Source organism: Lepisosteus oculatus, chromosome 2 (genome assembly GCF_040954835.1).
Source record: "Lepisosteus oculatus isolate fLepOcu1 chromosome 2, fLepOcu1.hap2, whole genome shotgun sequence".
NCBI classification, from domain to species: domain Eukaryota; kingdom Metazoa; phylum Chordata; class Actinopteri; order Semionotiformes; family Lepisosteidae; genus Lepisosteus; species Lepisosteus oculatus.
In genome coordinates, this window is record NC_090697.1 from 45513951 (window position 1) to 45537498 (window position 23548).

Genomic DNA, 23548 nt, shown 5'->3' on the forward strand with positions numbered 1-23548 from the left:
CGAAACAAGTAATACATTTTGGCATTATCTGTTAATATGCCTGTGATTTCAAAGCCCATGGCAAGAGTTTAAAAGTTCAATCAGGTTCTTTCGAACTCTTGTTTGTTGGGCACTTCAGACACCATTCCTTATTGGGGCAAAGCACTGTATACAGCCATATAGGTCAGAAAAAAAATGTTTAGAAAACATCGAAAGAACTATATTCCTAAGTATCCTTTCAGCCCTAAAACACAGCCATGCCATCAAAAACTGTCCACATTGTATGGGAATAAAACCCTAACCCTAGCTTCGGGTTTTGCTAGTTAGGGTTAGGGTTCTAATATTTCTCAAAGACACTTTTCTCAATATTCCACTCATTTGACTGGAAAATTTGCTTCTCTGAATCAAAATATGAGTCTGAAAAGACAATACAACACTGCCAAAACCAAAAGAGTGGGTGAGGAGTGGTCACAAGAATTTTTGAAAGGTATTCTTTCATTGGAAATTTCCTGTTGAACAGAGTGCTGAATGAATGTACGTTTAGGCTTAAATGGCCTAAAAGTCCGAAACAAGTAATACATTTTGGCATTATCTGTTAATATGCCTGTGATTTCAAAGCCCATGGCAAGAGTTTAAAAGTTCAATCAGGTTCTTTCGAACTCTTGTTTGTTGGGCACTTCAGACACCATTCCTTATTGGGGCAAAGCACTGTACACAGCCATATAGGTCAGAAAAAAAATGTTTAGAAAACATCGAAAGAACTATATTCCTAAGTATACTTTCAGCCCTAAAACACAGCCATGCCATCAAAAACTGTCCACATTGTATGGGAATAAAACCCTAACCCTAGCTTCAGGTTTTGCTAGTTAGGGTTAGGGTTCAAATATTTCTCAAAGACACTTTTCTCAATATTCCACTCATTTGACTGGAAAATTTGCTTCTCTGAATCAAAATATGAGTCTGAAAAGACAATACAACACTGCCAAAACCAAAAGAGTGGGTGAGGAGTGGTCACATGAATTTTTGAAAGGTATTCTTTCATTGGAAATTTCGTGTTGAACAGAGTGCTGAATGAATGTACGTTTAGGCTTAAATGGCCTAAAAGTCCGAAACAAGTAATACATTTTGGCATTATCTGTTAATATGCCTGTGATTTCAAAGCCCATGGCAAGAGTTTAAAAGTTCAATCAGGTTCTTTCGAACTCTTGTTTGTTGGGCACTTCAGACACCATTCCTTATTGGGGCAAAGCACTGTATACAGCCATATAGGTCAGAAAAAAAATGTTTAGAAAACATCGAAAGAACTATATTCCTAAGTATACTTTCAGCCCTAAAACACAGCCATGCCATCAAAAACTGTCCACATTGTATGGGGAATAAAACCCTAACCCTAGCTTCGGGTTTTGCTAGTTAGGGTTAGGGTTCAAATATTTCTCAAAGACACTTTTCTCAATATTCCACTCATTTGACTGGAAAATTTGCTTCTTTGAATCAAAATATGAGTTTGAAAAGACAATACAACACTGCCAAAACCAAAAGAGTGGGTGAGGAGTGGTCACAAGAATTTTTGAAAGGTATTCTTTCATTGGAAATTTCGTGTTGAACGGAGTGCTGAATGAATGTACGTTTAGGCTTTAGTGGCCTAAAAGTCCGAAACAACTAATACATTTTGGCATTATCTGTTAATATGCCTGTGATTTCAAAGCCCATGGCAAGAGTTTAAAAGTTCAATCAGGTTCTTACATACTCTTGCTTGTTGGGCACTTCAGACACCATCCCTTTTTGGAGCAAAGCACTGTATACAGCCATTTAGGTCAGAAAAAAAATGTTTAGAAGACATCGAAAGAACTATATTCCTAAGTATACTTTCAGCCCTAAAACACAGCCATGCCATCAAAAACTGTCCACATTGTATGGGAATAAAACCCTAACCCTAGCTTCAGGTTTTGCTAGTTAGGGTTAGGGTTCAAATATTTCTCAAAGACACTTTTCTCAATATTCCACTCATTTGACTGGAAAATTTGCTTCTCTGAATCAAAATATGAGTCTGAAAAGACAATACAACACTGCCAAAACCAAAAGAGTGGGTGAGGAGTGGTCACATGAATTTTTGAAAGGTATTCTTTCATTGGAAATTTCGTGTTGAACAGAGTGCTGAATGAATGTACGTTTAGGCTTAAATGGCCTAAAAGTCCGAAACAAGTAATACATTTTGGCATTATCTGTTAATATGCCTGTGATTTCAAAGCCCATGGCAAGAGTTTAAAAGTTCAATCAGGTTCTTTCGAACTCTTGTTTGTTGGGCACTTCAGACACCATTCCTTATTGGGGCAAAGCACTGTATACAGCCATATAGGTCAGAAAAAAAATGTTTAGAAAACATCGAAAGAACTATATTCCTAAGTATACTTTCAGCCCTAAAACACAGCCATGCCATCAAAAACTGTCCACATTGTATGGGGAATAAAACCCTAACCCTAGCTTCGGGTTTTGCTAGTTAGGGTTAGGGTTCAAATATTTCTCAAAGACACTTTTCTCAATATTCCACTCATTTGACTGGAAAATTTGCTTCTTTGAATCAAAATATGAGTTTGAAAAGACAATACAACACTGCCAAAACCAAAAGAGTGGGTGAGGAGTGGTCACAAGAATTTTTGAAAGGTATTCTTTCATTGGAAATTTCGTGTTGAACGGAGTGCTGAATGAATGTACGTTTAGGCTTTAGTGGCCTAAAAGTCCGAAACAACTAATACATTTTGGCAATATCTGTTAATATGCCTGTGATTTCAAAGCCCATGGCAAGAGTTTAAAAGTTCAATCAGGTTCTTACATACTCTTGCTTGTTGGGCACTTCAGACACCATCCCTTTTTGGAGCAAAGCACTGTATACAGCCATTTAGGTCAGAAAAAAAAGTTCAGAAAACTTCAAAAGAACTATATTCCTAAGTATCCTTTCAGCCCTAAAACACAGCCATGCCATCAAACACTGTCCACATTGTATGAGGAATAAAACCCTAACCCTAGCTTCTGATTTTGCTAGTTAGGGTTAGGGTTCAAATATTTCTCAAAGACACTTTTCTCAATATTCCACTCATTTGACTGGAAAATTTGCTTCTCTGAATTAAAATATGAGTCTGAAAAGACAATACAACACTGCCAAAACCAAAAGAGTGGGTGAGGAGTGGTCACATGAATTTTTGAAAGGTATTCTTTCATTGGAAATTTCGTGTTGAACAGAGTGCTGAATGAATGTACGTTTAGGCTTAAATGGCCTAAAAGTCCGAAACAAGTAATACATTTTGGCATTATCTGTTAATATGCCTGTGATTTCAAAGCCCATAGCAAGAGTTTAAAAGTTCAATCAGGTTCTTTCGAACTCTTGTTTGTTGGGCACTTCAGACACCATTCCTTATTGGGGCAAAGCACTGTATACAGCCATATAGGTCAGAAAAAAAATGTTTAGAAGACATCGAAAGAACTATATTCCTAAGTATACTTTCAGCCCTAAAACACAGCCATGCCATCAAAAACTGTCCACATTGTATGGGAATAAAACCCTAACCCTAGCTTCAGGTTTTGCTAGTTAGGGTTAGGGTTCAAATATTTCTCAAAGACACTTTTCTCAATATTCCACTCATTTGACTGGAAAATTTGCTTCTCTGAATCAAAATATGAGTCTGAAAAGACAATACAACACTGCCAAAACCAAAAGAGTGGGTGAGGAGTGGTCACATGAATTTTTGAAAGGTATTCTTTCATTGGAAATTTCGTGTTGAACAGAGTGCTGAATGAATGTACGTTTAGGCTTAAATGGCCTAAAAGTCCGAAACAAGTAATACATTTTGGCATTATCTGTTAATATGCCTGTGATTTCAAAGCCCATGGCAAGAGTTTAAAAGTTCAATCAGGTTCTTTCGAACTCTTGTTTGTTGGGCACTTCAGACACCATTCCTTATTGGGGCAAAGCACTGTATACAGCCATATAGGTCAGAAAAAAAATGTTTAGAAAACATCGAAAGAACTATATTCCTAAGTATACTTTCAGCCCTAAAACACAGCCATGCCATCAAAAACTGTCCACATTGTATGGGAATAAAACCCTAACCCTAGCTTCGGGTTTTGCTAGTTAGGGTTAGGGTTCAAATATTTCTCAGAGACACTTTTCTCAATATTCCACTCATTTGACTGGAAAATTTGCTTCTCTGAATCAAAATATGAGTCTGAAAAGACAATACAACACTGCCAAAACCAAAACAGTGGGTGAGGAGTGGTCACATGAATTTTTGAAAGGTATTCTTTCATTGGAAATTTCGTGTTGAACGGAGTGCTGAATGAATGTACGTTTAGGCTTTAGTGGCCTAAAAGTCCGAAACAACTAATACATTTTGGCATTATCTGTTAATATGCCTGTGATTTCAAAGCCCATGGCAAGAGTGTAAAAGTTCAATCAGGTTCTTACATACTCTTGCTTGTTGGGCACTTCAGACACCATCCCTTTTTGGAGCAAAGCACTGTATACAGCCATATAGGTCAGAAAAAAAAGTTTAGAAAACTTCAAAAGAACTATATTCCTAAGTATCCTTTCAGCCCTAAAACACAGCCATGCCATCAAAAACTGTCCACATTGTATGGGAATAAAACCCTAACCCTAGCTTCGGGTTTTGCTAGTTAGGGTTAGGGTTCAAATATTTCTCAAAGACACTTTTCTCAATATTCCACTCATTTGACTGGAAAATTTGCTTCTCTGAATCAAAATATGAGTCTGAAAAGACAATACAACACTGCCAAAACCAAAAGAGTGGGTGAGGAGTGGTCACATGAATTTTTGAAAGGTATTCTTTCATTGGAAATTTCGTGTTGAACAGAGTGCTGAATGAATGTACGTTTAGGCTTAAATGGCCTAAAAGTCCGAAACAAGTAATACATTCTGGCATTATCTGTTAATATGCCTGTGATTTCAAAGCCCATGGCAAGAGTTTAAAAGTTCAATCAGGTTCTTTCGAACTCTTGTTTGTTGGGCACTTCAGACACCATTCCTTATTGGGGCAAAGCACTGTATACAGCCAGATAGGTCAGAAAAAAAATGTTTAGAAAACATCGAAAGAACTATATTCCTAAGTATACTTTCAGCCCTAAAACACAGCCATGCCATCAAAAACTGTCCACATTGTATGGGGAATAAAACCCTAACCCTAGCTTCGGGTTTTGCTAGTTAGGGTTAGGGTTCAAATATTTCTCAAAGACACTTTTCTCAATATTCCACTCATTTGACTGGAAAATTTGCTTCTCTGAATCAAAATATGAGTCTGAAAAGACAATACAACACTGCCAAAACCAAAAGAGTGGGTGAGGAGTGGTCACATGAATTTTTGAAAGGTATTCTTTCATTGGAAATTTCGTGTTGAACAGAGTGCTGAATGAATGTACGTTTAGGCTTAAATGGCCTAAAAGTCCGAAACAAGTAACACATTCCGCCATTATCTGTTAATATGCCTGTGATTTCAAAGCCCATGGCAAGAGTTTAAAAGTTCAATCAGGTTCTTTCGAACTCTTGTTTGTTGGGCACTTCAGACACCATTCCTTATTGGGGCAAAGCACTGTATACAGCCATATAGGTCAGAAAAAAAATGTTTAGAAAACATCGAAAGAACTATATTCCTAAGTATCCTTTCAGCCCTAAAACACAGCCATGCCATCAAAAACTGTCCACATTGTATGGGAATAAAACCCTAACCCTAGCTTCGGGTTTTGCTAGTTAGGGTTAGGGTTCAAATATTTCTCAAAGACACTTTTCTCAATATTCCACTCATTTGACTGGAAAATTTGCTTCTTTGAATCAAAATATGAGTTTGAAAAGACAATACAACACTGCCAAAACCAAAAGAGTGGGTGAGGAGTGGTCACAAGAATTTTTGAAAGGTATTCTTTCATTGGAAATTTCGTGTTGAACGGAGTGCTGAATGAATGTACGTTTAGGCTTTAGTGGCCTAAAAGTCCGAAACAACTAATACATTTTGGCATTATCTGTTAATATGCCTGTGATTTCAAAGCCCATGGCAAGAGTTTAAAAGTTCAATCAGGTTCTTACATACTCTTGCTTGTTGGGCACTTCAGACACCATCCCTTTTTGGAGCAAAGCACTGTATACAGCCATTTAGGTCAGAAAAAAAATGTTTAGAAGACATCGAAAGAACTATATTCCTAAGTATACTTTCAGCCCTAAAACACAGCCATGCCATCAAAAACTGTCCACATTGTATGGGAATAAAACCCTAACCCTAGCTTCAGGTTTTGCTAGTTAGGGTTAGGGTTCAAATATTTCTCAAAGACACTTTTCTCAATATTCCACTCATTTGACTGGAAAATTTGCTTCTCTGAATCAAAATATGAGTCTGAAAAGACAATACAACACTGCCAAAACCAAAAGAGTGGGTGAGGAGTGGTCACATGAATTTTTGAAAGGTATTCTTTCATTGGAAATTTCGTGTTGAACAGAGTGCTGAATGAATGTACGTTTAGGCTTAAATGGCCTAAAAGTCCGAAACAAGTAATACATTTTGGCATTATCTGTTAATATGCCTGTGATTTCAAAGCCCATGGCAAGAGTTTAAAAGTTCAATCAGGTTCTTTCGAACTCTTGTTTGTTGGGCACTTCAGACACCATTCCTTATTGGGGCAAAGCACTGTATACAGCCATATAGGTCAGAAAAAAAATGTTTAGAAAACATCGAAAGAACTATATTCCTAAGTATACTTTCAGCCCTAAAACACAGCCATGCCATCAAAAACTGTCCACATTGTATGGGGAATAAAACCCTAACCCTAGCTTCGGGTTTTGCTAGTTAGGGTTAGGGTTCAAATATTTCTCAAAGACACTTTTCTCAATATTCCACTCATTTGACTGGAAAATTTGCTTCTTTGAATCAAAATATGAGTTTGAAAAGACAATACAACACTGCCAAAACCAAAAGAGTGGGTGAGGAGTGGTCACAAGAATTTTTGAAAGGTATTCTTTCATTGGAAATTTCGTGTTGAACGGAGTGCTGAATGAATGTACGTTTAGGCTTTAGTGGCCTAAAAGTCCGAAACAACTAATACATTTTGGCAATATCTGTTAATATGCCTGTGATTTCAAAGCCCATGGCAAGAGTTTAAAAGTTCAATCAGGTTCTTACATACTCTTGCTTGTTGGGCACTTCAGACACCATCCCTTTTTGGAGCAAAGCACTGTATACAGCCATTTAGGTCAGAAAAAAAAGTTCAGAAAACTTCAAAAGAACTATATTCCTAAGTATCCTTTCAGCCCTAAAACACAGCCATGCCATCAAACACTGTCCACATTGTATGAGGAATAAAACCCTAACCCTAGCTTCTGATTTTGCTAGTTAGGGTTAGGGTTCAAATATTTCTCAAAGACACTTTTCTCAATATTCCACTCATTTGACTGGAAAATTTGCTTCTCTGAATTAAAATATGAGTCTGAAAAGACAATACAACACTGCCAAAACCAAAAGAGTGGGTGAGGAGTGGTCACATGAATTTTTGAAAGGTATTCTTTCATTGGAAATTTCGTGTTGAACAGAGTGCTGAATGAATGTACGTTTAGGCTTAAATGGCCTAAAAGTCCGAAACAAGTAATACATTTTGGCATTATCTGTTAATATGCCTGTGATTTCAAAGCCCATAGCAAGAGTTTAAAAGTTCAATCAGGTTCTTTCGAACTCTTGTTTGTTGGGCACTTCAGACACCATTCCTTATTGGGGCAAAGCACTGTATACAGCCATATAGGTCAGAAAAAAAATGTTTAGAAGACATCGAAAGAACTATATTCCTAAGTATACTTTCAGCCCTAAAACACAGCCATGCCATCAAAAACTGTCCACATTGTATGGGAATAAAACCCTAACCCTAGCTTCAGGTTTTGCTAGTTAGGGTTAGGGTTCAAATATTTCTCAAAGACACTTTTCTCAATATTCCACTCATTTGACTGGAAAATTTGCTTCTCTGAATCAAAATATGAGTCTGAAAAGACAATACAACACTGCCAAAACCAAAAGAGTGGGTGAGGAGTGGTCACATGAATTTTTGAAAGGTATTCTTTCATTGGAAATTTCGTGTTGAACAGAGTGCTGAATGAATGTACGTTTAGGCTTAAATGGCCTAAAAGTCCGAAACAAGTAATACATTTTGGCATTATCTGTTAATATGCCTGTGATTTCAAAGCCCATGGCAAGAGTTTAAAAGTTCAATCAGGTTCTTTCGAACTCTTGTTTGTTGGGCACTTCAGACACCATTCCTTATTGGGGCAAAGCACTGTATACAGCCATATAGGTCAGAAAAAAAATGTTTAGAAAACATCGAAAGAACTATATTCCTAAGTATACTTTCAGCCCTAAAACACAGCCATGCCATCAAAAACTGTCCACATTGTATGGGAATAAAACCCTAACCCTAGCTTCGGGTTTTGCTAGTTAGGGTTAGGGTTCAAATATTTCTCAGAGACACTTTTCTCAATATTCCACTCATTTGACTGGAAAATTTGCTTCTCTGAATCAAAATATGAGTCTGAAAAGACAATACAACACTGCCAAAACCAAAACAGTGGGTGAGGAGTGGTCACATGAATTTTTGAAAGGTATTCTTTCATTGGAAATTTCGTGTTGAACGGAGTGCTGAATGAATGTACGTTTAGGCTTTAGTGGCCTAAAAGTCCGAAACAACTAATACATTTTGGCATTATCTGTTAATATGCCTGTGATTTCAAAGCCCATGGCAAGAGTGTAAAAGTTCAATCAGGTTCTTACATACTCTTGCTTGTTGGGCACTTCAGACACCATCCCTTTTTGGAGCAAAGCACTGTATACAGCCATATAGGTCAGAAAAAAAAGTTTAGAAAACTTCAAAAGAACTATATTCCTAAGTATCCTTTCAGCCCTAAAACACAGCCATGCCATCAAAAACTGTCCACATTGTATGGGAATAAAACCCTAACCCTAGCTTCGGGTTTTGCTAGTTAGGGTTAGGGTTCAAATATTTCTCAAAGACACTTTTCTCAATATTCCACTCATTTGACTGGAAAATTTGCTTCTCTGAATCAAAATATGAGTCTGAAAAGACAATACAACACTGCCAAAACCAAAAGAGTGGGTGAGGAGTGGTCACATGAATTTTTGAAAGGTATTCTTTCATTGGAAATTTCGTGTTGAACAGAGTGCTGAATGAATGTACGTTTAGGCTTAAATGGCCTAAAAGTCCGAAACAAGTAATACATTCTGGCATTATCTGTTAATATGCCTGTGATTTCAAAGCCCATGGCAAGAGTTTAAAAGTTCAATCAGGTTCTTTCGAACTCTTGTTTGTTGGGCACTTCAGACACCATTCCTTATTGGGGCAAAGCACTGTATACAGCCAGATAGGTCAGAAAAAAAATGTTTAGAAAACATCGAAAGAACTATATTCCTAAGTATACTTTCAGCCCTAAAACACAGCCATGCCATCAAAAACTGTCCACATTGTATGGGGAATAAAACCCTAACCCTAGCTTCGGGTTTTGCTAGTTAGGGTTAGGGTTCAAATATTTCTCAAAGACACTTTTCTCAATATTCCACTCATTTGACTGGAAAATTTGCTTCTCTGAATCAAAATATGAGTCTGAAAAGACAATACAACACTGCCAAAACCAAAAGAGTGGGTGAGGAGTGGTCACATGAATTTTTGAAAGGTATTCTTTCATTGGAAATTTCGTGTTGAACAGAGTGCTGAATGAATGTACGTTTAGGCTTAAATGGCCTAAAAGTCCGAAACAAGTAACACATTCCGCCATTATCTGTTAATATGCCTGTGATTTCAAAGCCCATGGCAAGAGTTTAAAAGTTCAATCAGGTTCTTTCGAACTCTTGTTTGTTGGGCACTTCAGACACCATTCCTTATTGGGGCAAAGCACTGTATACAGCCATATAGGTCAGAAAAAAAATGTTTAGAAAACATCGAAAGAACTATATTCCTAAGTATCCTTTCAGCCCTAAAACACAGCCATGCCATCAAAAACTGTCCACATTGTATGGGAATAAAACCCTAACCCTAGCTTCGGGTTTTGCTAGTTAGGGTTAGGGTTCAAATATTTCTCAAAGACACTTTTCTCAATATTCCACTCATTTGACTGGAAAATTTGCTTCTCTGAATCAAAATATGAGTCTGAAAAGACAATACAACACTGCCAAAACCAAAACAGTGGGTGAGGAGTGGTCACATGAATTTTTGAAAGGTATTCTTTCATTGGAAATTTCGTGTTGAACGGAGTGCTGAATGAATGTACGTTTAGGCTTTAGTGGCCTAAAAGTCCGAAACAACTAATACATTTTGGCATTATCTGTTAATATGCCTGTGATTTCAAAGCCCATGGCAAGAGTGTAAAAGTTCAATCAGGTTCTTACATACTCTTGCTTGTTGGGCACTTCAGACACCATCCCTTTTTGGAGCAAAGCACTGTATACAGCCATATAGGTCAGAAAAAAAGTTTAGAAAACTTCAAAAGAACTATATTCCTAAGTATCCTTTCAGCCCTAAAACACAGCCATGCCATCAAAAACTGTCCACATTGTATGGGAATAAAACCCTAACCCTAGCTTCGGGTTTTGCTAGTTAGGGTTAGGGTTCAAATATTTCTCAAAGACACTTTTCTCAATATTCCACTCATTTGACTGGAAAATTTGCTTCTCTGAATCAAAATATGAGTCTGAAAAGACAATACAACACTGCCAAAACCAAAAGAGTGGGTGAGGAGTGGTCACATGAATTTTTGAAAGGTATTCTTTCATTGGAAATTTCGTGTTGAACAGAGTGCTGAATGAATGTACGTTTAGGCTTAAATGGCCTAAAAGTCCGAAACAAGTAATACATTCTGGCATTATCTGTTAATATGCCTGTGATTTCAAAGCCCATGGCAAGAGTTTAAAAGTTCAATCAGGTTCTTTCGAACTCTTGTTTGTTGGGCACTTCAGACACCATTCCTTATTGGGGCAAAGCACTGTATACAGCCAGATAGGTCAGAAAAAAAATGTTTAGAAAACATCGAAAGAACTATATTCCTAAGTATACTTTCAGCCCTAAAACACAGCCATGCCATCAAAAACTGTCCACATTGTATGGGGAATAAAACCCTAACCCTAGCTTCGGGTTTTGCTAGTTAGGGTTAGAGTTCAAATATTTCTCAAAGACACTTTTCTCAATATTCCACTCATTTGACTGGAAAATTTGCTTCTCTGAATCAAAATATGAGTCTGAAAAGACAATACAACACTGCCAAAACCAAAAGAGTGGGTGAGGAGTGGTCACATGAATTTTTGAAAGGTATTCTTTCATTGGAAATTTCGTGTTGAACAGAGTGCTGAATGAATGTACGTTTAGGCTTAAATGGCCTAAAAGTCCGAAACAAGTAATACATTCCGGCATTATCTGTTAATATGCCTGTGATTTCAAAGCCCTTGGGCAAGAGTTTAAAAGTTCAATCAGGTTCTTTTGAACTCTTGTTTGTTGGGCACTTCAGACACCATTCCTTATTGGGGCAAAGCACTGTATACAGCCATATAGGTCAGAAAAAAAATGTTTAGAAAACATCGAAAGAACTATATTCCTAAGTATCCTTTCAGCCCTAAAACACAGCCATGCCATCAAACACTGTCCACATTGTATGGGGAACAAAACCCTAACCCTAGCTTCGGGTTTTGCTAGTTAGGGTTAGGGTTCAAATATTTCTCAAAGACACTTTTCTCAATATTCCACTCATTTGACTGGAAAATTTGCTTCTCTGAATCAAAATATGAGTCTGAAAAGACAATACAACACTGCCAAAACCAAAAGAGTGGGTGAGGAGTGGTCACATGAATTTTTGAAAGGTATTCTTTCATTGGAAATTTCGTGTTGAACAGAGTGCTGAATGAATGTACGTTTAGGCTTAAATGGCCTAAAAGTCCGAAACAAGTAATACATTCTGGCATTATCTGTTAATATGCCTGTGATTTCAAAGCCCATGGCAAGAGTTTAAAAGTTCAATCAGGTTCTTTCGAACTCTTGTTTGTTGGGCACTTCAGACACCATTCCTTATTGGGGCAAAGCACTGTATACAGCCAGATAGGTCAGAAAAAAAATGTTTAGAAAACATCGAAAGAACTATATTCCTAAGTATACTTTCAGCCCTAAAACACAGCCATGCCATCAAAAACTGTCCACATTGTATGGGGAATAAAACCCTAACCCTAGCTTCGGGTTTTGCTAGTTAGGGTTAGGGTTCAAATATTTCTCAAAGACACTTTTCTCAATATTCCACTCATTTGACTGGAAAATTTGCTTCTCTGAATCAAAATATGAGTCTGAAAAGACAATACAACACTGCCAAAACCAAAAGAGTGGGTGAGGAGTGGTCACATGAATTTTTGAAAGGTATTCTTTCATTGGAAATTTCGTGTTGAACAGAGTGCTGAATGAATGTACGTTTAGGCTTAAATGGCCTAAAAGTCCGAAACAAGTAATACATTCCGGCATTATCTGTTAATATGCCTGTGATTTCAAAGCCCTTGGGCAAGAGTTTAAAAGTTCAATCAGGTTCTTTTGAACTCTTGTTTGTTGGGCACTTCAGACACCATTCCTTATTGGGGCAAAGCACTGTATACAGCCATATAGGTCAGAAAAAAAATGTTTAGAAAACATCGAAAGAACTATATTCCTAAGTATCCTTTCAGCCCTAAAACACAGCCATGCCATCAAACACTGTCCACATTGTATGGGGAACAAAACCCTAACCCTAGCTTCGGGTTTTGCTAGTTAGGGTTAGGGTTCAAATATTTCTCAAATACACTTTTCTCAATATTCCACTCATTTGACTGGAAAATTTGCTTCTCTGAATCAAAATATGAGTCTGAAAAGACAATACAACACTGCCAAAACCAAAAGAGTGGGTGAGGAGTGGTCACATGAATTTTTGAAAGGTATTCTTTCATTGGAAATTTCCTGTTGAACAGAGTGCTGAATGAATGTACGTTTAGGCTTAAATAGCCTAAAAGTCCGAAACAAGTAATACATTTTGGCATTATCTGTTAATATGCCTGTGATTTCAAAGCCCATGGCAAGAGTTTAAAAGTTCAATCAGGTTCTTTCGAACTCTTGCTTGTTGGGCACTTCAGACACCATCCCTTTTTGGAGCAAAGCACTGTATACAGCCATTTAGGTCAGAAAAAAAAGTTTAGAAAACATCGAAAGAACTATATTCCTAAGTATCCTTTCAGCCCTAAAACACAGCCATGCCATCAAACACTGTCCACATTGTATGGGGAATAAAACCCTAACCCTAGCTTCGGGTTTTGCTAGTTAGGGTTAGGGTTCAAATATTTCTCAAAGACACTTTTCTCAATATTCCACTCATTTGACTGGAAAATTTGCTTCTCTGAATCAAAATATGAGTCTGAAAAGACAATACAACACTGCCAAAACCAAAAGAGTGGGTGAGGAGTGGTCACAAGAATTTTTGAAAGGTATTCTTTCATTGGAAATTTCGTGTTGAACGGAGTGCTGAATGAATGTACGTTTAGGCTTTAGTGGCCCAAAAGTCCGAAACAACTAATACATTTTGGCATTATCTGTTAATATGCCTGTGATTTCAAAGCCCATGGCAAGAGTTTAAAAGTTCAATCAGGTTCTTACATACTCTTGCTTGTTGGGCACTTCAGACACCATCCCTTTTTGGAGCAAAGCACTGTATACAGCCATTTAGGTCAGAAAAAAAAGTTTAGAAAACTTCAAAAGAACTATATTCCTAAGTATCCTTTCAGCCCTAAAACACAGCCATGCCATCAAACACTGTCCACATTGTATGGGGAATAAAACCCTAACCCTAGCTTCTGATTTTGCTAGTTAGGGTTAGGGTTCAAATATTTCTCAAAGACACTTTTCTCAATATTCCACTCATTTGACTGGAAAATTTGCTTCTCTGAATTAAAATATGAGTCTGAAAAGACAATACAACACTGCCAAAACCAAAAGAGTGGGTGAGGAGTGGTCACATGAATTTTTGAAAGGTATTCTTTCATTGGAAATTTCGTGTTGAACAGAGTGCTGAATGAATGTACGTTTAGGCTTAAATGGCCTAAAAGTCCGAAACAAGTAATACATTTTGGCATTATCTGTTAATATGCCTGTGATTTCAAAGCCCATAGCAAGAGTTTAAAAGTTCAATCAGGTTCTTTCGAACTCTTGTTTGTTGGGCACTTCAGACACCATTCCTTATTGGGGCAAAGCACTGTATACAGCCATATAGGTCAGAAAAAAAATGTTTAGAAAACATCGAAAGAACTATATTCCTAAGTATACTTTCAGCCCTAAAACACAGCCATGCCATCAAAAACTGTCCACATTGTATGGGAATAAAACCCTAACCCTAGCTTCAGCTTTTGCTAGTTAGGGTTAGGGTTCAAATATTTCTCAAAGACACTTTTCTCAATATTCCACTCATTTGACTGGAAAATTTGCTTCTCTGAATCAAAATATGAGTCTGAAAAGACAATACAACACTGCCAAAACCAAAAGAGTGGGTGAGGAGTGGTCACATGAATTTTTGAAAGGTATTCTTTCATTGGAAATTTCGTGTTGAACAGAGTGCTGAATGAATGTACGTTTAGGCTTAAATGGCCTAAAAGTCCGAAACAAGTAATACATTTTGGCATTATCTGTTAATATGCCTGTGATTTCAAAGCCCATGGCAAGAGTTTAAAAGTTCAATCAGGTTCTTTCGAACTCTTGTTTGTTGGGCACTTCAGACACCATTCCTTATTGGGGCAAAGCACTGTATACAGCCATATAGGTCAGAAAAAAAATGTTTAGAAAACATCGAAAGAACTATATTCCTAAGTATACTTTCAGCCCTAAAACACAGCCATGCCATCAAAAACTGTCCACATTGTATGGGAATAAAACCCTAACCCTAGCTTCAGCTTTTGCTAGTTAGGGTTAGGGTTCAAATATTTCTCAAAGACACTTTTCTCAATATTCCACTCATTTGACTGGAAAATTTGCTTCTCTGAATCAAAATATGAGTCTGAAAAGACAATACAACACTGCCAAAACCAAAAGAGTGGGTGAGGAGTGGTCACATGAATTTTTGAAAGGTATTCTTTCATTGGAAATTTCGTGTTGAACAGAGTGCTGAATGAATGTACGTTTAGGCTTAAATGGCCTAAAAGTCCGAAACAAGTAATACATTTTGGCATTATCTGTTAATATGCCTGTGATTTCAAAGCCCATGGCAAGAGTTTAAAAGTTCAATCAGGTTCTTTCGAACTCTTGTTTGTTGGGCACTTCAGACACCATTCCTTATTGGGGCAAAGCACTGTATACAGTCATATAGGTCAGAAAAAAAATGTTTAGAAAACATCGAAAGAACTATATTCCTAAGTATACTTTCAGCCCTAAAACACAGCCATGCCATCAAAAACTGTCCACATTGTATGGGAATAAAACCCTAACCCTAGCTTCGGGTTTTGCTAGTTAGGGTTAGGGTTCAAATATTTCTCAAAGACACTTTTCTCAATATTCCACTCATTTGACTGGAAAATTTGCTTCTCTGAATCAAAATATGAGTCTGAAAAGACAATACAACACTGCCAAAACCAAAACAGTGGGTGAGGAGTGGTCACATGAATTTTTGAAAGGTATTCTTTCATTGGAAATTTCGTGTTGAACGGAGTGCTGAATGAATGTACGTTTAGGCTTTAGTGGCCTAAAAGTCCGAAACAACTAATACATTTTGGCATTATCTGTTAATATGCCTGTGATTTCAAAGCCCATGGCAAGAGTGTAAAAGTTCAATCAGGTTCTTACATACTCTTGCTTGTTGGGCACTTCAGACACCATCCCTTTTTGGAGCAAAGCACTGTATACAGCCATATAGGTCAGAAAAAAAAGTTTAGAAAACTTCAAAAGAACTATATTCCTAAGTATCCTTTCAGCCCTAAAACACAGCCATGCCATCAAAAACTGTCCACATTGTATGGGAATAAAACCCTAACCCTAGCTTCGGGTTTTGCTAGTTAGGGTTAGGGTTCAAATATTTCTCAAAGACACTTTTCTCAATATTCCACTCATTTGACTGGAAAATTTGCTTCTCTGAATCAAAATATGAGTCTGAAAAGACAATACAACACTGCCAAAACCAAAAGAGTGGGTGAGGAGTGGTCACATGAATTTTTGAAAGGTATTCTTTCATTGGAAATTTCGTGTTGAACAGAGTGCTGAATGAATGTACGTTTAGGCTTAAATGGCCTAAAAGTCCGAAACAAGTAATACATTCTGGCATTATCTGTTAATATGCCTGTGATTTCAAAGCCCATGGCAAGAGTTTAAAAGTTCAATCAGGTTCTTTCGAACTCTTGTTTGTTGGGCACTTCAGACACCATTCCTTATTGGGGCAAAGCACTGTATACAGCCAGATAGGTCAGAAAAAAAATGTTTAGAAAACATCGAAAGAACTATATTCCTAAGTATACTTTCAGCCCTAAAACACAGCCATGCCATCAAAAACTGTCCACATTGTATGGGGAATAAAACCCTAACCCTAGCTTCGGGTTTTGCTAGTTAGGGTTAGGGTTCAAATATTTCTCAAAGACACTTTTCTCAATATTCCACTCATTTGACTGGAAAATTTGCTTCTCTGAATCAAAATATGAGTCTGAAAAGACAATACAACACTGCCAAAACCAAAAGAGTGGGTGAGGAGTGGTCACATGAATTTTTGAAAGGTATTCTTTCATTGGAAATTTCGTGTTGAACAGAGTGCTGAATGAATGTACGTTTAGGCTTAAATGGCCTAAAAGTCCGAAACAAGTAATACATTCCGGCATTATCTGTTAATATGCCTGTGATTTCAAAGCCCTTGGGCAAGAGTTTAAAAGTTCAATCAGGTTCTTTTGAACTCTTGTTTGTTGGGCACTTCAGACACCATTCCTTATTGGGGCAAAGCACTGTATACAGCCATATAGGTCAGAAAAAAAATGTTTAGAAAACATCGAAAGAACTATATTCCTAAGTATACTTTCAGCCCTAAAACACAGCCATGCCATCAAAAACTGTCCACATTGTATGGGAATAAAACCCTAACCCTAGCTTCAGCTTTTGCTAGTTAGGGTTAGGGTTCAAATATTTCTCAAAGACACTTTTCTCAATATTCCACTCATTTGACTGGAAAATTTGCTTCTCTGAATCAAAATATGAGTCTGAAAAGACAATACAACACTGCCAAAACCAAAAGAGTGGGTGAGGAGTGGTCACAAGAATTTTTGAAAGGTATTCTTTCATTGGAAATTTCGTGTTGAACGGAGTGCTGAATGAATGTACGTTTAGGCTTTAGTGGCCTAAAAGTCCGAAACAACTAATACATTTTGGCATTATCTGTTAATATGCCTGTGATTTCAAAGCCCATGGCAAGAGTGTAAAAGTTCAATCAGGTTCTTACATACTCTTGCTTGTTGGGCACTTCAGACACCATCCCTTTTTGGAGCAAAGCACTGTATACAGCCATATAGGTCAGAAAAAAAAGTTTAGAAAACTTCAAAAGAACTATATTCCTAAGTATACTTTCAGCCCTAAAACACAGCCATGCCATCAAAAACTGTCCACATTGTATGGGGAATAAAACCCTAACCCTAGCTTCGGGTTTTGCTAGTTAGGGTTAGGGTTCAAATATTTCTCAAAGACACTTTTCTCAATATTCCACTCATTTGACTGGAAAATTTGCTTCTCTGAATCAAAATATGAGTCTGAAAAGACAATACAACACTGCCAAAACCAAAAGAGTGGGTGAGGAGTGGTCACATGAATTTTTGAAAGGTATTCTTTCATTGGAAATTTCGTGTTGAACAGAGTGCTGAATGAATGTACGTTTAGGCTTAAATGGCCTAAAAGTCCGAAACAAGTAATACATTCCGGCATTATCTGTTAATATGCCTGTGATTTCAAAGCCCTTGGGCAAGAGTTTAAAAGTTCAATCAGGTTCTTTCGAACTCTTGTTTGTTGGGCACTTCAGACACCATTCCTTATTGGGGCAAAGCACTGTATACAGCCATATAGGTCAGAAAAAAAATGTTTAGAAAACATCGAAAGAACTATATTCCTAAGTATCCTTTCAGCCCTAAAACACAGCCATGCCATCAAACACTGTCCACATTGTATGGGGAACAAAACCCTAACCCTAGCTTCGGGTTTTGCTAGTTAGGGTTAGGGTTCAAATATTTCTCAAAGACACTTTTCTCAATATTCCACTCATTTGACTGGAAAATTTGCTTCTCTGAATCAAAATATGAGTCTGAAAAGACAATACAACACTGCCAAAACCAAAAGAGTGGGTGAGGAGTGGTCACATGAATTTTTGAAAGGTATTCTTTCATTGGAAATTTCCTGTTGAACAGAGTGCTGAATGAATGTACGTTTAGGCTTAAATAGCCTAAAAGTCCGAAACAAGTAATACATTTTGGCATTATCTGTTAATATGCCTGTGATTTCAAAGCCCATGGCAAGAGTTTAAAAGTTCAATCAGGTTCTTTCGAACTCTTGTTTGTTGGGCACTTCAGACACCATTCCTTATTGGGGCAAAGCACTGTATACAGCCATATAGGTCAGAAAAAAAATGTTTAGAAAACATCGAAAGAACTATATTCCTAAGTATCCTTTCAGCCCTAAAACACAGCCATGCCATCAAAAACTGTCCACATTGTATGGGAATAAAACCCTAACCCTAGCTTCGGGTTTTGCTAGTTAGGGTTAGGGTTCAAATATTTCTCAAAGACACTTTTCTCAATATTCCACTCATTTGACTGGAAAATTTGCTTCTCTGAATCAAAATATGAGTCTGAAAAGACAATACAACACTGCCAAAACCAAAAGAGTGGGTGAGGAGTGGTCACAAGAATTTTTGAAAGGTATTCTTTCATTGGAAATTTCCTGTTGAACAGAGTGCTGAATGAATGTACGTTTAGGCTTAAATGGCCTAAAAGTCCGAAACAAGTAATACATTTTGGCATTATCTGTTAATATGCCTGTGATTTCAAAGCCCATGGCAAGAGTTTAAAAGTTCAATCAGGTTCTTTCGAACTCTTGTTTGTTGGGCACTTCAGACACCATTCCTTATTGGGGCAAAGCACTGTACACAGCCATATAGGTCAGAAAAAAAATGTTTAGAAAACATCGAAAGAACTATATTCCTAAGTATACTTTCAGCCCTAAAACACAGCCATGCCATCAAAAACTGTCCACATTGTATGGGAATAAAACCCTAACCCTAGCTTCAGGTTTTGCTAGTTAGGGTTAGGGTTCAAATATTTCTCAAAGACACTTTTCTCAATATTCCACTCATTTGACTGGAAAATTTGCTTCTCTGAATCAAAATATGAGTCTGAAAAGACAATACAACACTGCCAAAACCAAAAGAGTGGGTGAGGAGTGGTCACATGAATTTTTGAAAGGTATTCTTTCATTGGAAATTTCGTGTTGAACAGAGTGCTGAATGAATGTACGTTTAGGCTTAAATGGCCTAAAAGTCCGAAACAAGTAATACATTTTGGCATTATCTGTTAATATGCCTGTGATTTCAAAGCCCATGGCAAGAGTTTAAAAGTTCAATCAGGTTCTTTCGAACTCTTGTTTGTTGGGCACTTCAGACACCATTCCTTATTGGGGCAAAGCACTGTATACAGCCATATAGGTCAGAAAAAAAATGTTTAGAAAACATCGAAAGAACTATATTCCTAAGTATCCTTTCAGCCCTAAAACACAGCCATGCCATCAAACACTGTCCACATTGTATGGGGAACAAAACCCTAACCCTAGCTTCGGGTTTTGCTAGTTAGGGTTAGGGTTCAAATATTTCTCAAAGACACTTTTCTCAATATTCCACTCATTTGACTGGAAAATTTGCTTCTCTGAATCAAAATATGAGTCTGAAAAGACAATACAACACTGCCAAAACCAAAAGAGTGGGTGAGGAGTGGTCACATGAATTTTTGAAAGGTATTCTTTCATTGGAAATTTCCTGTTGAACAGAGTGCTGAATGAATGTACGTTTAGGCTTAAATAGCCTAAAAGTCCGAAACAAGTAATACATTTTGGCATTATCTGTTAATATGCCTGTGATTTCAAAGCCCATGGCAAGAGTTTAAAAGTTCAATCAGGTTCTTTCGAACTCTTGTTTGTTGGGCACTTCAGACACCATTCCTTATTGGGGCAAAGCACTGTATACAGCCATATAGGTCAGAAAAAAAATGTTTAGAAAACATCGAAAGAACTATATTCCTAAGTATACTTTCAGCCCTAAAACACAGCCATGCCATCAAAAACTGTCCACATTGTATGGGAATAAAACCCTAACCCTAGCTTCAGGTTTTGCTAGTTAGGGTTAGGGTTCAAATATTTCTCAAAGACACTTTTCTCAATATTCCACTCATTTGACTGGAAAATTTGCTTCTCTGAATCAAAATATGAGTCTGAAAAGACAATACAACACTGCCAAAACCAAAAGAGTGGGTGAGGAGTGGTCACATGAATTTTTGAAAGGTATTCTTTCATTGGAAATTTCGTGTTGAACAGAGTGCTGAATGAATGTACGTTTAGGCTTAAATGGCCTAAAAGTCCGAAACAAGTAATACATTTTGGCATTATCTGTTAATATGCCTGTGATTTCAAAGCCCATGGCAAGAGTTTAAAAGTTCAATCAGGTTCTTTCGAACTCTTGTTTGTTGGGCACTTCAGACACCATTCCTTATTGGGGCAAAGCACTGTATACAGCCATATAGGTCAGAAAAAAAATGTTTAGAAAACATCGAAAGAACTATATTCCTAAGTATCCTTTCAGCCCTAAAACACAGCCATGCCATCAAACACTGTCCACATTGTATGGGGAACAAAACCCTAACCCTAGCTTCGGGTTTTGCTAGTTAGGGTTAGGGTTCAAATATTTCTCAAAGACACTTTTCTCAATATTCCACTCATTTGACTGGAAAATTTGCTTCTCTGAATCAAAATATGAGTCTGAAAAGACAATACAACACTGCCAAAACCAAAAGAGTGGGTGAGGAGTGGTCACATGAATTTTTGAAAGGTATTCTTTCATTGGAAATTTCCTGTTGAACAGAGTGCTGAATGAATGTACGTTTAGGCTTAAATAGCCTAAAAGTCCGAAACAAGTAATACATTTTGGCATTATCTGTTAATATGCCTGTGATTTCAAAGCCCATGGCAAGAGTTTAAAAGTTCAATCAGGTTCTTTCGAACTCTTGTTTGTTGGGCACTTCAGACACCATTCCTTATTGGGGCAAAGCACTGTATACAGCCATATAGGTCAGAAAAAAAATGTTTAGAAAACATCGAAAGAACTATATTCCTAAGTATCCTTTCAGCCCTAAAACACAGCCATGCCATCAAAAACTGTCCACATTGTATGGGAATAAAACCCTAACCCTAGCTTCGGGTTTTGCTAGTTAGGGTTAGGGTTCAAATATTTCTCAAAGACACTTTTCTCAATATTCCACTCATTTGACTGGAAAATTTGCTTCTCTGAATCAAAATATGAGTCTGAAAAGACAATACAACACTGCCAAAACCAAAAGAGTGGGTGAGGAGTGGTCACAAGAATTTTTGAAAGGTATTCTTTCATTGGAAATTTCCTGTTGAACAGAGTGCTGAATGAATGTACGTTTAGGCTTAAATGGCCTAAAAGTCCGAAACAAGTAATACATTTTGGCATTATCTGTTAATATGCCTGTGATTTCAAAGCCCATGGCAAGAGTTTAAAAGTTCAATCAGGTTCTTTCGAACTCTTGTTTGTTGGGCACTTCAGACACCATTCCTTATTGGGGCAAAGCACTGTACACAGCCATATAGGTCAGAAAAAAAATGTTTAGAAAACATCGAAAGAACTATATTCCTAAGTATACTTTCAGCCCTAAAACACAGCCATGCCATCAAAAACTGTCCACATTGTATGGGAATAAAACCCTAACCCTAGCTTCAGGTTTTGCTAGTTAGGGTTAGGGTTCAAATATTTCTCAAAGACACTTTTCTCAATATTCCACTCATTTGACTGGAAAATTTGCTTCTCTGAATCAAAATATGAGTCTGAAAAGACAATACAACACTGCCAAAACCAAAAGAGTGGGTGAGGAGTGGTCACATGAATTTTTGAAAGGTATTCTTTCATTGGAAATTTCGTGTTGAACAGAGTGCTGAATGAATGTACGTTTAGGCTTAAATGGCCTAAAAGTCCGAAACAAGTAATACATTTTGGCATTATCTGTTAATATGCCTGTGATTTCAAAGCCCATGGCAAGAGTTTAAAAGTTCAATCAGGTTCTTTCGAACTCTTGTTTGTTGGGCACTTCAGACACCATTCCTTATTGGGGCAAAGCACTGTATACAGCCATATAGGTCAGAAAAAAAATGTTTAGAAAACATCGAAAGAACTATATTCCTAAGTATCCTTTCAGCCCTAAAACACAGCCATGCCATCAAACACTGTCCACATTGTATGGGGAACAAAACCCTAACCCTAGCTTCGGGTTTTGCTAGTTAGGGTTAGGGTTCAAATATTTCTCAAAGACACTTTTCTCAATATTCCACTCATTTGACTGGAAAATTTGCTTCTCTGAATCAAAATATGAGTCTGAAAAGACAATACAACACTGCCAAAACCAAAAGAGTGGGTGAGGAGTGGTCACATGAATTTTTGAAAGGTATTCTTTCATTGGAAATTTCCTGTTGAACAGAGTGCTGAATGAATGTACGTTTAGGCTTAAATAGCCTAAAAGTCCGAAACAAGTAATACATTTTGGCATTATCTGTTAATATGCCTGTGATTTCAAAGCCCATGGCAAGAGTTTAAAAGTTCAATCAGGTTCTTTCGAACTCTTGTTTGTTGGGCACTTCAGACACCATTCCTTATTGGGGCAAAGCACTGTATACAGCCATATAGGTCAGAAAAAAAATGTTTAGAAAACATCGAAAGAACTATATTCCTAAGTATCCTTTCAGCCCTAAAACACAGCCATGCCATCAAAAACTGTCCACATTGTATGGGAATAAAACCCTAACCCTAGCTTCGGGTTTTGCTAGTTAGGGTTAGGGTTCAAATATTTCTCAAAGACACTTTTCTCAATATTCCACTCATTTGACTGGAAAATTTGCTTCTCTGAATCAAAATATGAGTCTGAAAAGACAATACAACACTGCCAAAACCAAAAGAGTGGGTGAGGAGTGGTCACATGAATTTTTGAAAGGTATTCTTTCATTGGAAATTTCGTGTTGAACAGAGTGCTGAATGAATGTACGTTTAGGCTTAAATGGCCTAAAAGTCCGAAACAAGTAATACATTCCGGCATTATCTGTTAATATGCCTGTGATTTCAAAGCCCTTGGGCAAGAGTTTAAAAGTTCAATCAGGTTCTTTCGAACTCTTGTTTGTTGGGCACTTCAGACACCATTCCTTATTGGGGCAAAGCACTGTATACAGCCATATAGGTCAGAAAAAAAATGTTTAGAAA